Genomic DNA, 14,279 nt, shown 5'->3' with positions numbered 1-14,279 from the left:
ACCACTGTGGGAGTACAGAATGAGCCTGGACCATGTGCCGAGCATTATCACAACACAAACATAGCCCAGACTTTCCCTGATTCTCCTTTTCACTCTCAGTCCAAGGACCTTGGACAAACAAATCTACTTTTACTCTTTTGAAGCTTAAGTATCACTTGTAATTTCTTCCTTTCATGAAATAGAGTCTTGTAAAGAACTGGTAATTCAACTCAACATTTTCTCCTTTCATTTCTTCTTTCTCTGTCTATTTTTAATTAAAAGTAAAACATCAATGAGATTAGCAAAGCTGGTAGGATGTTGTGGACCACATGCCAGCATATTGTTAACATTTTCCATGAACCTACAATGAAACATGGTCATTTGGGTCCTCCCTGCCCAGATACTTTCTGCTGCCAATTGACAGAAAGAAGTAATGTAAGTGAAGACATCTATATTTCCTTGGGAGATGTGACATAGCACCTTCTGAGCAGGATATTCAATCGGTTGACGTTCAAGCATTTTTTTCAACTGTACAAGGAAGGCTGTATAATTATCAAGACAAGGAGTCAAAGTTGTTATCAAGGGTGTTGCCTAAGGTAAAGCTGTCCCAAAAGGGGTTAAAGTTTGTGGCAAGCACATTAGAAAACTGTGCAGGGTGAAAGGCAAATTTTACTGCGGTAAATCCAAAAAGTCCATTAGCTGGAATGGATCCCTATAAAGTGAGGAGCCCTGTAATGTCCGTGATGTCTCTTTCAGGCTGCATTCCTTCGCACTGTGTTACAATTGCCTTTCTGAAATGGTTCTTAAGTCAATGACACAAAAAACAAAAGAAAGGCTTAAAGCCTTGATTGAAGATGGACAAGGATAACTTGGAACAAACCTTCAAAGGTTGGGAAAAATTGGAGTCAATAGAAATATAGCACACTGGAGTCCAACTAAACCAACAGAAGGAAAAATCCAGGAAAAATATTCAGAAAAAAAGAATCTTAACAAGAGGCAAGGAATGCAATGAAAAAATAATCTGACTATGTTGCAGCACATCTTGCCTCACTTGCAGCACCATCTTTGATTGAAATTAGGGCACAGACTGAATTATTGGTAGCCATTTTATAACAGAAAATAGAAGGGTTAGGTCGAACACGCACTTGCACCTAATTTTTATTAAAATGCATTGTTAGATTATTTTTTAATTTCTAAACAGATTATCGAAAATCTCCTATTCAAATGATGAATATATACTATTTTATATATATTATTTCATATGTATTTATATTTTTTACTATTTACCATTATTTCCTACTAGTTTCATTTTAAGTTCCTTCTTCTTGTACTTTCTATGGGAGGGTTATGCGTTGCCAGTAGATGGCCATGTGTAATAGCTGGACTCACTACTGTTTTTATTTTTTTTTTGTAGTAACTTATACTCTGTGTCTGTGAATACTGAAAATTAGTAAAATTACTCAAAGTAGTAATCTCACTGAAAAATGAAAGTAAGCTTCGTGAATCAGGCCATCAATGTCTGGGGTTTGCACTATGAGATGTTTTACACATTTAATAGGACTTCAACCTCCTGTACACCTTTCAACCATGGTCTCTGACACAGTGGGTGGTGAATAATATCAGTGAGAAATGCTCTTTCCCCTTGTGTTCGCCAATACAAAGCACAATATGCTCTGAATTTTTCACCCTGAAGATGGGGGCAAAAACGGAGAGACCGATAGGGACCTACCTGCTAGTTAGAACTGCCGGTGCTGAGCACAGCAGGACCCGGCCCACTTAAATTACTGATGCTTTCTCCTAAAAAGATGAATAACCAGCGCATTGTACCTCCACATGAACATCTTCTGTCCATGATTCTGCTGTTTTCATTATGACAGATTGCCATTTTCATTTGCTGCTCTGTGTTTAGCAGTAATCCTTAACCCGTAATAAATTAGCTTCATTTTTCACATTTCAGTTCTGATTGGCACTGTTTAGAGACATAATCGATTACTGGCAACAGAAGGACAACAATCACTGATCACCGTGGACAAACATATTTACAATGCGCCATCTGCCATGGACTACTGAATCTCTGTTGTTTATCTTCCGTTCGACGTTTTGTTGAGAACAACTTTAGGATGTGGAAGCACCTAACGCTCCGATGCAGCCTGGCTTTGTGATGGAGAATAGGATGAGCTGTTTGTTTTGTTTTTATTTATTTCAATTCCATTTTCGGCGGCTGGACTTGAAGCAGAGTCCCCGCCGGTCAAGCCTTTTTGCAAGCAATTCAATAGAAAGGTTAACCATGGGTTGCAGCAATGCCGATTGTTTTACTTCCAACGATGTAGTTTATTATGGCTGTGAGCTCTTGAAATTTGTAAAACAGAAGATTTTATTACAGATCCATGGTTTTGTTTCTTGCTTGCATTTATATCAGTTTCCACTAAAGCGTCCTTTAATCACACTGTCCTGACAAGGAACGGGTCCTTATCAGTTATTGGCGATAAAAGCATGCCTTATGCAAGTTCACCAGGCTTGTATTTTATTGCAAGTGGGGCAATCTGCATCTGCCGTTGGCCCACCTGGTGCGATGATAAAACTTGCTGATAAGCCAAAGAACCGGACTCAGCGTATGCTGTGACACTGGATACACCCGTCGCAGCCCGGAGCAGTACAGGGACCACCCGCTCCCTTCAACATCATTAGTTCAGTGAAAGTTTATTTTACCCTGTCGATACTTTCTAAAGTGAGACAAACACTTGATGGCGTCAGCGCAAAAGAGACCCCCCAACAGAGTTCCGGCGACACGAAGCAGCAGGGAGCCGATAGCTCAACCTTCCCTTACACCAACAAGAGGGGCTATGATATCACCCGCAACCCCCACCTCAACAAAGTAAATCAGCAAGGAGGGCTGGGAGCAGGGCTGCGGAGAAAAGACAGCTGGGTACAGAAGAGGGAAGCAGTGGGAGCTTAATTAAAAGCCGCCTCAGACCAGATCTGTTTTGCGTGTGATGCAGTCTCCACAGATCAGCTCTGGTTACACAACAATGCAAATCGCTCGCACACACGGCAAGCGCAGTCCTGCCCAGGGGGAAAGCTGCTGCTACACGCGTCCCAGTGATGCTGATACAGACATACACTGGTGTGCAGGAAGTGTTATTCTCCGGCTCACGAGCTGTTTCAGAGTGGCACCGGCAGCTGCGCTTCCATCGGACACCTAAATAAGATGGGGTGGGGGGAGAGAGTAGGAATAGAACAGCCGCTACTGTTGAGGATTTGGGCGGGCACGAGCACCACCGGGAGTGCCTGGAGAGGAGCGGGGGTGCCACCAAGAAGTCACGGACTGCTGGGAGGGAGACGAACAAACAGGCAAAATGCCTTACCTATACGCACAACAGCAAGAAGATCCTCACGGCCAGAGAACAGCATAAAAATGGCGAATGGAAGAATCGAAACTTTTTCGGATTCGGGGGCGTGTTCCTGCTGTTCTAAAAGGGCGTGTCTAAAAAGTGGAAAGAACAGCAAGGAACACGCCCCCGAATCTGAAAAAGACGGAGCCTATTTGGAGGGACGGCTCTCTCCTCCAATGGCTGGCCTCCGTTTAGGAAGCCAGCCAATGGAGGAGAAGCAAAAAGAGAGGCGGGCTAAATAGCCACTCTAGAAAACATTAAATCTTCCGACTTCCGGTTCTGCCTTCGGCAGACCGGTAGTCCTCGACCTAAAAACAGCTAACGGGGGCAAATGGTACAGGTTGGGGACCCTCAATTCAGCAATTACCAACACCTCTTCAGGATTTAATAAAGTGCACCTTACAGCCTGAGGGCATTGTTGGTGTTAAAAATATTGACACTAAGACACTGCCCTCTACATTTAAAGATAAATGTAAAAATGGCATTATTTACATTTCAGCTTCAGTAAAAAAAACATTATTTAGTAGAAATCTAAAATATCAACATCCCCTTCGGGCTATTTTGTTCATTTTTTCTTTGTGTTGCTTTATGGGAGGTGTGTTACATACATTTAAACACCTCGATACACATACATTGTGACTTTTTTAGAAAAAGATATATACATAACTAGATATAAAAGAAAGTACATTATAAGTGTAAATAATTATCAATTTATTTTTAAAGTACTAAAAATGCACTCTTTCCTTAAATATCAGGAGAGGTAACGGAAATTGTTATAGAACATAGAGGTGCCATCACAGAGAGGGCAAGATTGAGAAGCAGAGGCATCAAAACACACTCAATCTGGCATGCAGTTGGGCAATGAGCCACCAGCCACTACATCACCACCAATGCCTTCAAGACGCAGACCAACAGTTTCAACACTGAAGAGTCAGGGGAACCTACAACACCCAAGGAAACACCACAATATATTGGGGAAAGACAAATAAGCAGGAGTTTTTTACAGCAGCATAGCTTCTTCTAGTCGTATATCACCTAATCATGCTGCAGAAACTTCTGATTTATTTGGTAATTTAGAGGCCTTCATGTTCTCACTGCAGCACCAACAAAATAAAAGTAGGAAAAGTGTTAGTACACATATTACAGGCATTAACAAATGCATCAATTAACCAAACATGGTTTAGTTAAACCCACTAATACAGTTGGGGAAGGTGGGCTAAAGAACAATTTCTTACGAATTTGATACCTTAGCAGAGGTAGGTACAAACCTATTTTCTTTTGCGCAACAGGAACATTCCTTACATAGGTGCAGATATCACAGATATATTTGTTCAGAAGGAGTAAGCCTGCCCTAAAAATGCTTTCCTGTCTCTTCCTCTGCATACCAGCTAGTATTCACCACCCCCACGCCATCACATTCGAAGTAGCATTGTGAAAGGGCCTGATGCATTGTGGGGCTCTTTAAACAGGTTGCACCTGATTACCACCTGATTCCATGTGGTGCTAAATTGCATGTACAAAATAATTATTCTGCGCCTATTCACAATTTATTCACAATTTACGGATTCTTCATACATACAAAATACGAATCACTATTCAGAAATCTCTCATAACAATTTGCTATTTAGGGGTCACTAAATTAGCAAGTCAGTATTTAGACGGTACGCAAAAAATTGAGACCAAATAGATTTTCACATATAAGAAAATACAATTTTAGCAGTTGGTAACCAGTGTAAAGTTGTTTACAGAATCGCTAAACCATAATACACCTGGCCCTGTGTTCCAACGAGCATTACCCCATGGAGTGCTTCGAAAAATAAACAGAATATCGGGGGTTTTACAGAAGGCAAATTTGGATACACGGAGGGGAGGAGGACCCTTGATCTAGTAAATCACAAAAAGTTAGATCTTCACAATTGTAAGAAAAATTGATTTGTACTAACTTTTGAGAAGGCAAGTGATATTGAAAGAGTTTTAGATTTTGAGGCTTCTTTTACAGAAAACCAATATAGAAAATGGTAAAAGATGGCTTGTGATGTGTGTTATGATGAACCTTCAAGCAATGCAGAAGAACTTTAGAATGACCTTTTAAACTCTCTTTTTGGATGCAGAATTGGAGATTTGGCTGCAAGATTTAAAAACTTGAAACAAATCAAGGACTCTTTGAATTTCTATTCACATTTATAAAACCCAGAATTTCTGAGAACCTCAAGGAGCGATGTTCTAATATGGAACAGTGACTCCGTGGTGAAATTTGATTTGTCAAAATCCATAAGGGAAATTCTTGAAGCATGGAAATAAAAATTAAATAGCACTATTGGTTATTTTATTAATCACAAATAAACTTGGCATGATTGACTTTACTGAGCATTATGAATCTGATTGAAGAAGACATGCATTGTAATGTGCCAATAAAAACTGAAACAGTTTTCAGTGGAAACATAGAAGCCTACAAGTGGGTAATGAGTCACCATAAATATTACGGGGGTGGCTTTATACATTTTGAAATATTGAATCGATTCAAGAATTAGGAAACAAGGAAGAGGAAATAGGATCATGAAATATCAACTATTTACAACGGCTGCAGTATTGTCCCTTTAAAATATAGGTCATTTGCCTGGTTGAAATATGACAATTGTTAGGTGACTAAGCATCAAATGGTGATTTTCAATGCTTAGAAATTGTGGCGCGGCTTGCTATTAAAATGTTACCACAACCTGAATGCACGATGCTGCAAATGCTGGCAAATTTTTCAATTAACTATGAAATCCCATAAAATCAGGAGACAGCACTTGGGCATGCTTTTCCATATCTTTTTTTTTTTAATAAATTTATTTATTTCGTAAGGCACAGTAGCACAGGCATACACCATTGCTCGCCTACAACCCGGAGGCCGGGTGGTTCAGTTCTTATAGGCATTGCACATTGCAGCTTATGGGAAAGACGTCCTCCGTCTGACGAGATTCCTACACTGCTTACACCATCGGCGCCATTCAGAATTCCCCCTGACGAAGGGCTTGTCCCGAAATGCATCGGGGATATTTGCAAAAAATTGGCTTACTAAACACGATGGACATACTGTAGTATAGTATTTCGTGGTCTGAATCCACTAATGTCAGTATGAACTACAAAGTACTACGGAAATGGTCATATGAAGTTAATATGAATTAAAAAAGCAAAGAATCAAGCAATACTGTTTGCATCACTTTCTTACAGCGGCTCTTCCGCTATTGAGTGCTAATGTGAGGACGTCTTTCCCAGAGACGCGTATTTACTCAGTTTTTTACACCTCAACGATTAGGAGGTGGTCTCACCAGCACCAGAACATTTACACAGGATTACCCGATCAATCACGATTTACCTGTGAGTGCAACCGCCCTATTTATTTTTACATTGCAGCTTATCCCACATCCCGGGGGCTGGGCATCGCTGTCTTCCTATGCAGTAAGTTGGCAACTCTATTATGGTGTATAGCCCTTCTCGCCGTTCCTACGCTACCTGGTCCTTTTGAGTGACAACAAAGTTTTGTACTTAAATTACCACAAAAAAATTAACCCCCCAAAAAAAAGACCCCCCCCCTGTCGAAAAGTCCCATCTGCCGCACTCAGGGCCTCCCCCACCTAGAAATCCATGCATCTGTCCCTCTCCCTAGCTCGCACCCCCTTATACAACCCACACACCCATAGTTGGACGTATCCGGCAGCCTATGTGAACACTATTTCTCGGAACGTAGCCGGGAGCGCACGCCCCCCTGTCTGCAAAAATGGTCGGCTCTCCACCAAATGCATTAGGGCTTGACTCAGTTCGCCGCCACTCCCTCCGCGCCCAGGGATAACGCTTCTTCCTCCCCAGCCCCAGACTTCTCCCCCGCCCCGCCCCTCCTGAGGTATTCAGCATAAAGTCCCCAAAAGTTCTTTGGCCTACTTCTTGGGGGAAGCAGTTCGCTATAGGTCTCCGACTGCGTACAGCAGTAGAGCACATCCCGTTTCCACTGCGCCAGCGTGGGCAAAGGGCCCCGCATCCAGCATATAGCTACCCTGCGCTTGGCAATCAGCATGCCCATGTCTACCAATCTGCGCGCCGCCTTTGGGAGTCCCCTTGAGTGGCCCAGCAGTGCTATCGAAGGGTCCTGAACCAACTCCAATTCCGCTACCTCTCCGATCTGGCGAAATATTGCCTCCCAAAACTTGCCCACGCCGGGACATTCCCACGCCAAGTGCATAAAGTCTGCCACTGGGTGCGAACACCGCTCGCAGGTAGACCCCTCACGCAGGCCGTATCTATGCAGCCTTTCTGGCGTGTAATATGCTCTATTAATGAATTTGAAATGAATAAGTCTATGCTTGCCGTGCAGTGATATCCGTCTTATACCCGTACAGCAATAAGTCCACATGGCATCGTCTATCAACGTGCCCAGATCCCTTTGCCAGGCCAAGCGAGCTTTAGTGTATTTTTGGGATCTCTGTGACATAGCTGTGCTGTATAGCTTGGACACCATCTTATGCGGGCTTTTGTGCTTAAGTAAATGGGATAATTCCCAGGCCTCAGGGGGTTCGGCCATATCCTCACCTAAGTGTCGTCGCCATGCGCCTCTGACCCTATGGAATTGAAATCTCTGTAGCTGAGTGTAGTTCTCCGATGTTGACGCCACGTCGTCCCATGTTTTGGCGACACCGTCCGCAAATAAGTCACCCAGCAGGCGGATGCCCAATCCCCGCAGGGAACGGACAACGCTGCCGTCTCCGCTAGGGGACAGCCCATTCAAGGGGCATGGCCGGAGAGTATAACAACGCTCCCGCAGTCTGCCCAAGTAGCCAGTTCCAAGCATGAAGAGTGGCATTTAACGAATCTTAGAAGTCAGTCCTGCGATTGGCCGGCTCGAACAGAACTGCGGGCAACGGGAGCGGTGCCGCAAACAGCCTTTCGAGTTTTAGGTATGGGATCGTATCATCACCGTGCACCCAGGCGTGCGCCGGCGCCCCCTGTGCGACCCTGTAATAGAGCTCCATATCAGGCGCCCCAAGGCCCCCCATATGGTATGGCAGCGTCAGGACGCTCCAGCACACCCGCGCCTGCTTCCCCGCCCAAGCCAACCACAGCAGAGACCTATTCAACCTGGCAAAGAAGATGCGTGGCAGAACTATTGGGATATTGGAGAACAAAAATAAAAATCTAAGCAACACTACCATTTTAGCGATGGATATCCGGCCCATCAGCGACAGAGGCAGGCCTATCCCAAGTCTCCACGTCTTCCTCCAATTTGTTTAGGGCCCTCCCATAGTTCTCAGTAAAAACCACATCAGAATCGCGATGCAGCTGTATCCCCAGGTATCTGACCGAATCCTCCGACCACTGCAGTGGATGCTCCATTTCAAACGGGGTAGTGGACGACGTCAACGGAAACGCAATGGACTTGTTCCAGTTGACCTTCAGCCCGGACAGCGCCCCAAACTGTACAACCTCCCGCAGCACTGGTGCTAAGTTACTCTCCGGCTCCCTAATATAGAGCAGGGTGTCGTCTGCATACGTGGAAACAATTATGCGATACGACGGGAAGCTAACGCCTCTAAGATTGTGATACTCATGCAGGGCCCGCGCCAGCGGCTCCGCTACCAACGCGTATAGTATGGGGGAGAGGGGGCAGCCCTGACGCGTCCCCCTGGAGATCGGTATGGTGTCCGTAACCAAATCACCCAGTTTAATCCTCACAGTAGGGCCCGTGTAGAGCACCCCAATCATTTGCAGAAAGACCGGGCCCAGTCCCAGCTTGGTCAGGACCTGTCGCATAAAGGGCCATTCAACCGAGTCAAAAGCTTTCTACATATCGAGAAAAACTGCAAGGGCCCTCGAGTCTTGTCGGACGTGTTGCAGCACGCCAAACACTGTCCTCAAATTATATGTGAGGTTTCTGCCCGGCACAAACCCTGCTTGTTCCGGCGCAACCAACTCCGGGGTGAGGAGTGCGAGTCTCGTAGCCAACACCTTCGCAAATAGCTTAGTGTCTACGTTCAGCAAAGACAGCGGTCGGTACGAACTGCACTCCTCCAAGTCCTTGCCAGGTTTGGGGATGGCGACCAGTATCGCCTCCCTCATGGAGGGGGGCATGTGTCCGGTAACACATAGGCCGTCGAACAGCGTGGAGAGATGCGGAAGCAATAAATCAATGAAGGAGCTGTAAAAGGCCACCGTGAGGCCATCCGCCCCAGGGGCACTGTTTGCCTTCATACCTGCTAATGCCTCAAGGATTTCATCCCGCTCAATGGGCAGGGCCAGAAATTCCCTATGCTCATTTGGGAGGAATGGCAGCTGGATATGATCCAAATATTCCTGTATATGATCATCCATATTAGCCTGTTTAGATGCATACAGGTTAGCGTAGTATGACTGAAAGCGTGTGGCGATGTCCACCTCATCTGTCAGCAACACCCCTTCATCCGATTGAATTTTAGTAACCGTCGCCTTGCATCTGCGTGCTTTTAATATATTGGCAAGCACTGAGCTAGGCCTATCCCCTTCACCGTATACTCTGGCAGTGGCGTACTTCCCTAGGTGCAGCACTTCCGAGTCGGCTGCTTCATGGTATTCAGAAAGTAGCGCCTTCAGCTGGTCTGCGACATCAGCCGATGCATCCGACTGCTGTGCAGTCTCCACTTCCCACAGTCTACCTTCCAACTATGCTAACCGCTGCCGGATAGAACGCAGCACCCCGGAGTGTTTAGCGATAGCCACCCCCCTGATATAAACTTTAAATGTTTCCCACACCATTTGGAAGCTATCCACCGAACCTATATTAGTTTCAAAGAACGCTGTGATCTCTTCAACCAGCTCCTCTTTAAACAAGGGATCAAGGAGGGAATATTGGGGGAACCGCCAACCAAAGGGGGGCATGGTCTTACTTGGCATAGGCAGCGTGAGCAATAGGGGAGAGTGATCCGATAGGGTGCGCGGTAGCACCTGACACACGCGAACCTGCGCCATTAGTCGTGAGGACGCCAACCAATAATCTATACGTGTGCGTAGGTTATGGTAGGAAGAGTAGTGCGTGTATCCCCCCTCTTCAGGGTTGAGTGCCCTCCACACATGTTAGGCCTATACAAAGCATCTCCCTACTGACCGTTTTAGCAGCTGCAGACTGCGGTTGGGTTGGGCCACCGGATCTATCCAGCACTGGATTCATAACCATATTGAAATCCCCCCCCCACAGCGTAGAGGCCGGACCCATGTCTTTGACTCTTTTTGCAAGCTCCGAGTAAAACTCCGGACAATCATAATAAGGGCCATCCACATTAACCAGGAATAAATCCAGTCCCCCTCCCCTGATATCGCGACAACGCAAACCGGCCCCCACTATTCGCATAGAGCAGTTGTGCCTTGCCACCCAGCTTAGGGTTAAACCAGGTTATCACCCCTCTGGCGTGCGTGGTGAAGCCGGCCGCATGCGAATTACCTGCCAAATCCCGCACACGCAGCATCTGACTACTGCAGGGAAGGTGCGTCTCCTGAAGGAGAGCAATGTCAACATTGTGCCTAGTGAGGTAGTGCAGCACTTTGCGCAGCTTTCGGTGGTCGTTTAGACCCCTAACGTTCCAGGTCATCACTCTCAGGGAGGCGCGCACCCCATGGCCTGTGGTATTGCTAGCCATATCTACTCGAGCCACGGCCATTGTTATCTACTAATGTAAGTCGTGAGCAACAGTTACTGGGATGTGACCCATGCAGAGCGAGTAGGCATTTCGACCCCTGAATCAACATAACAACAATAAACCACCCCATCCCCCACACCCACAGCAGACCCCCCCCAACTTGGCCATGCCGCACCCCATCAAGAGCTTACCCCCCCACCCAACACCCAACCTAGAACCACTGAACTCCCAGGCAGCAGGTGAAGTGCACTCGCAGGCGGAGTACGCTCAGTCCGTAATATGTGGTAGTTATTTCTATACCCGCCCGCCCGGCACTCCCCCGCAGCAAACCCATTACGGCCCCGCCCGCTCGACCACTGCGCTCATTACCCACTGTTCGGCAACGGCTGCCTCGCACCCCCGCGCCCACTGCCGCCACTCCCTGCGCCCAGACCTCCAGCAAGGCAAATAGCTCGCGTATAGCAGGGGCAGCAGACGCGTCTCAACGCACTTAACTGCAGGATAAGTAGAAACCAGGGGAAATCAAGCATACCACGACATTGTTTACACCCGTCTATCCTCTCAACATCACAAGACCTTCCCAGCTCTCCACGGAACCCCCCCTTTGAGCTCACTGTACTGGCCACCGGGGGGCCTAGATGCGAAAGACAGTGCCTGCCAGATAGTCCGATTCAATCCTGGTGCTCCAGGGAGCTCTCCGGCCCCTCGCTTCGCTGTCTTTTCTCCGGACTGCCCTGGCCATCCTTCTGCCAGTCTTTCAGTGCTCTATGCAGTGCCTTCGGGTCCGTGAAAATGTGCGACTTCCCCTGTCGGTTAACTCGGAGTTTGGCCGGGTACAACATCGCATAGTCCAACCCCAAGTCGCGTAGCTGCTTTTTAGCAGGGACAAACTGACGTCTCGCCTCTTGTACTTTTGCAGTGAAGTCCGGATAGAGTGAAATGTTCGACCCTTCGTACACTAGTGTTTGCTTCTCTCGCGCCAATCTCAAGGCGGCATCTCTGTTGCGATAGTTCAAAAGTTTTGCTATAATTGGTCGCGGCGGCGCACCCGGAGGGGGCCGCAACCCGAGCGATCTGTGAGCCCTCTCCACCACAAATACTTCCGAGAACACCTCCCGGCCAAGAAGCGCAATCAGCATTGTCTCAACAAAACACTCCATCCGTCCCGTCGCAGTCGACTCCGGAAGGCCCGTGATGCGTAGGTTACAGCGCCGCGTACACGCCTCCAGGTCCTCGGTCTTGTCCTGGAGCACCTGCATGAGTCGCCCCAGCTGTTTTTGATCCGTGCTCAGCAAGGACTGCGCCTCCTCCACCTCCACCAGGCGCTGTTCCGACTGATCAAGCCTCTCCGAGTGTTTGTCGAGCCGCTCTCCCATACGATCCATTCTATAGGAAAGGGCATCAATCTTAGCGCCAAGAGAGGTAATGCCAGACTGCAGACACCTCTCCATGGAGAGCAGCAGGCCACGCAAATCCTGGTCCTCCGCCGGTGGGGCTAAGGCTCCACCTGCATCATCACCCGTCGGGGTCTGCGACTTAGTACGCTTTTGTTCGAACGACAATTTCGGCTGCGACTTATCCATCTTGCCCATGGTGTTGGACGCCCGAGAGCCGCGCCTCGGCGAACCACCCAGACCAAGTCCAGCGGCACCGCCAAGCACGCCGGCGACGATGCGCCCACCCCACAGTCCAGTCCACAGTTATCCCAGGATTCCTCAACCGTCACACCTAGTGACCAGCTGTAGGGCAAATTCAGCGTCAGCTCCACAAATCTACGCCGGTCGGAGCACGGCCAGTGTTTTGCGCTCCCTCCGTCTGTTGGGGCCAGTTCTTATCACCGCGACCAATGTGGCCGCCAATCTTCTTCAATACAAGCCCCAGTAGTGGCTACCTCTTCACCGCCGGCCAGCCTCGACCGCCTCAGCTCCACGGGGCCGCCGCCACACCACCAATCGGCTGCCCCAGCCGCTTCCACTATTGCGCTCTCATAGGGGCCGTGCCTCCCGCTGCCCAGGTCTTCGGTACCACTAGTCCAGCCAGGCGCGGTGCGCACACCCCAGGGTCGCCCAAGGCCTTCCCAGGTGCTCACTCCTCGTGCACGCGCCCCTCACCGCTCACCGCTGCTGTCTCCTCATCGGCGCTGCGGATCACAAGCCTCTGCACGCCGATCAAAAAAAACTGCCAGGGCGCCTTCGACTATGTGACTCTCCGGCTGCCACAAACGAGGGAGAAGGATTCCCCCCCTCTCACCCTGCTCAGTACGCCACCGGAGTCTGCGGCTCAAGTCCGAGTCGTGTGGTCCGCTCCGCAGTCCGGCTCCTCCCACCGCCGCAGGCCGCATGTCGTCCTACGCCAGAGCCGCGCAGCTCACGCAACGGCCAGGGATCCAAGGCCCAGTACGGCACGACTTTGCCGCCGGTGTTTCTCCACCGTGGCTGCACTTCCCAGGCCCGGGACCAGCCGTCTAGATGGCGCCAACGTTCCGACGCCTAATGCACTGCAGTAGCGACAGAGTCAGGCGTCGCAGGGCAGGATAATTTACAGATCGTTGTGCTGCGAGTCGGAGCACCGGACTCAGGCAGCCATTCCTGTTGCGAGCCAAGCTCCGCCCCATGCTGCTTTTCCATATCTAATGCTTCTAAGACATTGAAGTACATTTCTTTAGTTTTTTGGATTAGAACATTAACATTACACAGACACTTATGGGATTTAGCGTCCATTTTAAGTACTACTGCATAAGATGTGAAAACATTTCATTTTCTGTACTGAAGATTTTTTTTTCATTAAACCCATCCGCTGCTGTAAGAGTGAGGGCTTTATTTAGAGTTTAGCAGAGAGGGAGCACAGTTGTCAATCAGTTGTATTCCAGTCCCACTGAACTCAGTGCTCTCCTCCCCTGCTTAAAGTCAGGGTAGACCCTAGGTTGATGCCCTCAGACCCCCTGCTGACTTCTTTGGCTTAAACCTCTGAATTCCAGCCAGTGTATAAACAGTTGCCAGATCATAGTGACAATTGCCCCAACTTATTGAAGGCGGGGCAACTTTCACTCTTTTTCCAGGTGGACACAGGCAGGAAAAAGAAAAAAAGACTGCCCAAAACTGCAGGCACAAAACTCCTGGCATGTCGAGGCCATTTTTTTTGCTTAGAAAAAAATGTAACTCCCTCTTTCGGAATTGGTTTTGTCCAAACAAAAATGTTTTGGCTCTTTAGGCATAGCTCCCGTGCAAAAAACTTTAAATGTTGTGAAGGAAGCGGCAGCAGTAAT

Source organism: Triturus cristatus, chromosome 6 (genome assembly GCF_964204655.1).
Source record: "Triturus cristatus chromosome 6, aTriCri1.1, whole genome shotgun sequence".
Taxonomy (NCBI): domain Eukaryota; kingdom Metazoa; phylum Chordata; class Amphibia; order Caudata; family Salamandridae; genus Triturus; species Triturus cristatus.
This window is presented reverse-complemented; position numbering follows the sequence as displayed.